Source organism: Triticum aestivum, unplaced genomic scaffold (genome assembly GCF_018294505.1).
Source record: "Triticum aestivum cultivar Chinese Spring unplaced genomic scaffold, IWGSC CS RefSeq v2.1 scaffold128631, whole genome shotgun sequence".
NCBI classification, from domain to species: domain Eukaryota; kingdom Viridiplantae; phylum Streptophyta; class Magnoliopsida; order Poales; family Poaceae; genus Triticum; species Triticum aestivum.
The window spans coordinates 39,412-43,333 of NW_025225549.1; positions in this window are offsets into that span (position 1 = coordinate 39,412).

Here is a 3,922-nt window from a genome sequence, read left to right on the forward strand (position 1 = left end):
AGCGAAAAATGGATAGGAAAAACCAAGCGTGGGAGATGGGAAGAAGATGTGGGAGGGCTTGATGAAATGAAAGCAGAACAAGGAATGTTACTTCTTTTTTAGATATGAGAGATACATAAAATAATTCACATGTATTTTTAATTTTGATTCTCATGTTATCAACCAATTCCCGCAGCATCGTGCGCAGTATCCTCTAGTTTCAACAAGAGTCCATGCTGCCCAATATGTACCAGATATCTTTAGGAGCTAGGATTTCAAACTCCCGACACCTCCCATGCTCAACATAAATTGTATAAAAGGACTACTTTTCTAAACACACAAAAAAATCTAGAATATATTGCATTGCCAAAAAATTCCATATGTTGAGCTTATCACACAGCTACTTCTTAGGCATTTCCATCACTATTGGACGTCTATGTTATGTTACAGCTACAATATGAAGAACGAGAAGGAGAAGATACATATGGTATTTATAGATGTCACAAACACACCGAGTAATAATATAAGGTGGTAGATGGTGTTGTAAATGTACTGCTTATTGATAGGAACATGTGAACATACATGTACATAAAAGCGAGTAAGAACCGTCACTTTCTGTATATTTTATGTTTCCCTTGTACTATCTCTGTACCAAAAATGTCTTATATTTGGTACAGATATTTCTGTAGGTTAAACTACTCTAAAAAACGTCTTATATTTGGCAAGGAAGGAGTATGCATAAAGCCACTAGCCCACTGCGTATAAATGCACTGTTCAAGTTCAATAGATAGACTATGGCTATTCATCGAACCATTCTCCCGCCTCTTTATCTATAGCAAAGTAACTAAACCATAACTGATGATAATTGCAATTCTGAAGTTGATAGGCACACATAAATGTGTGGTTATGCTTGTATAAGAAAACTGAGTCATCCGGTTAACAAGAGAAAAACTGAATTAAAGGCCACACGACAACAGATTGGCTAATTAACTAGCATAAGGAGCATCATCTGTCACGGCTGAGGCAAGTTCACGATTACGCTAATTCTCTCCCATCTAATCCTCTTACATGGTACTCCCTCCGTTCCATAATGTAGTGCCTATAGATTTTCTAAGAAGTCAAACTTTGCAAACTTTGACCAAGTTTGTAGAGAAAAATATTTATATCTATAATAACAAAAATATATAATGTGAAACTACATCTTATGATGAATCTAGTGATATATGTTTCACACTCTAGATGTAAATATTTTTCTCCACAAACTTGGTCAAAGTTTATGAGGTTTGACTTTTCAAAAAATCTATAGGCACTACATTATGGAACGGAGGGAGTATCGGCCGCAAGTTTATGGACCTAGCTTCATCATTATTTTCGCTCCACGCAGCCCTCGAGACATCAATCTTCATGATCTCCACCGGGGGCTAAGCATCCTGTAGCTACGATTCGTCCGCTGATAGATGGCCCAAAGTCGTTTTTCCGATCCATTGATCCGGGTTTTTATCTCTTCCCTGTCGTGTGATCGGCGTTTCTTTTCTGGTTCTATGATCAAAGATCGATTTGTGTTGCCCGCCGCCCGTCGACCTTCGCGTGCCAGTACTTCAACTTCGGCATCGACTATACTGGCCTCTTCTTCGACTAGAAGGCCTCAAGCGACAGGTGGCGGCCCAAAACGACCATCGTCCGCGCATCCGTCCACTCATGGTTTTGCGCCGACCGTCGTCGCCTAATCTAATCGGGACTCCTCCATCAACCGCCTCCATCCACTTCATGCAAGATGGCACGTCTCGTGCCCTGACTTGCATGGCTTGCGTTGCGCTGGCCCGCCGTGCTGTGTGCATCTCCGCTCCGGCGTCACGCGGTGCGTTGGCTGCGGCTGACGTGCACATGTTGGCTGTTCGTGCGTATTATGCGTATGAATCAGCCTCATGTCGAAGTCCAACTCGTGACCTTGGTGTGGCCTAGTTTCATGCGCATGTGACGCTGTGTCCGCTGCATATATGTTCGCGCGTGCCCGCAAGGCTGCTCCTGTTGCTTCGCTCCCCCGAGGTTTGTGGTCATCTGCTATCGTCCAGGCGCCCCGACTTCCTGAGACGATTGGATTAATCATCTGACCACCCGCATCCACTTCATCCATGCTGCACGATCGACTTGATCTGCCGGTTGCGTGTGCCTCCGCAAGTCCCTATGAAGATTGTCTCCGAGTTTACGCATCTCTCCATCGATTGAGTAACGGGCTGTCGTTACGTCGCCGTCCCGAGGTCTTCCCCGTCGTTGCACCGACACGTGCTTCCCCTGCGTCGCCCCTTCGGGCCATAGCGCCACGGCACGCAGTCCACTGCGCTGTCCCCGCGCGGTTGATGTCTACGTAGTACGGTATTCACCGCGCCGTCTCCCTAGGCACCGAACACCACCGTCCACGCATGGTCTTCGTCACACTGTTCGGTTCTTGCTCATTGACAAACATTTCGTGCCAGTATCATCAAGACCTGCTCATATCTGAATTGATCGTTGGAAGGAAATCATTACTACAAAACATCCCATGCAGGGTTCACTTGGTAACTAGGAGTTCTTCTAATTACTTCTTTTCATCGTTGGTTAGACAACAAGAATTAAATAATATTATAGTAAGTACTAGCAGTTTATCTCAAGCTGCAACAATCACCTGGCCTCCCTTGGGTTAAGTGGTTCTTTGCTCAGCATCCGTACCACTGTCAAATAATCCCTCACGATGTTCCTTTCTTTGGAAAACAGCAAACGCAGAACTTCCAGCTGTTCAGGAAATCACCTTTGCTCTCACTTATAATGGCTCCAACACCATCTTCTGGTCAAGCACCTGTCTCGCTACTAACTGCCTCGTGGAACTTTTTTCTAACCTATTCTCCCATTCCATCAACAAAAACATTTCAGTCTTGATTGTCATGCAAGACGGGCTACTCTCTAACCTTGGAATCGTCTTACTAATGTGGCTGCTGTACAACTAGTTAAGGAGCTTTCTTTGTTGCAGGACTTTGGCCTGGACCAGCCAGACAAAAGATTCACCATCCACGGTTTGCCCTTCTCCCTCAAAGATGGCACAAGATGGCATATGCTCAGCTCATGTCCATATACGACATAGACCCCAACACGAGGGAAATTTGGATGACCAAGGCCCTAAACAAAGTGGATTTTTTTTGCTTCCTATTATTCATGGAAAGGTTCATTACAAAAGTGAACATGGTATTCAAATGTATTATGCCAAACAGCTCTGCCCAAGACCAAGCTTTTAAATAGCGGATAGCGGACTGGTTGCGGATTAGGGTCCGTGTAGCGGAATGCGGATAGCGGGCGATATTGTGGGTGCTATGTCCACATAGCCAATTTTTTAAAAACACTGATAAATTTGAGATTTTTGTGTGTATTTCCAGGCCGTTGACAAAAAATATGACACTTAATTTGAGAAATCATCATTTATATAAGAATATAAACTGTAATTGAACAATATTTGGTCATGCAACCATGCAAGAAAGACACATTTACCAAAATAGATTACACAACAGAACAACAAGGACTTATATAGCGGGCGATATTGCGGATAGCGGACGATATAGCGGTCTAACAAGTGATATTGCGCCCGCATCATGACAACACGCTATTTTCTAACGCAACCTTAAACTATTAGCGGCAGGGTGATGCTACCGCTATTGCGGCCGCAATAGCGGAGGTAGTGGACGCTATTTAAAAGCTTGGGTGGCCGGTGTCGAGGTAGTCGCCATGGACCGGGAAGAAGAATGGATGAGTGGACTGTAGAGGAAGACGACGAGTTGCTCAAGCAAGGTGATAACCCTTTGTGCCAATGTCGATGTAGCCGAGAGCGTAGGATGGTGTAGCCGTGTGAGGGATGTTGTGGTCGATGTCGAGTCAAGGTGGCCGGTGTCGAGGTAGTCGCCATGGACCGGGAAGAAGA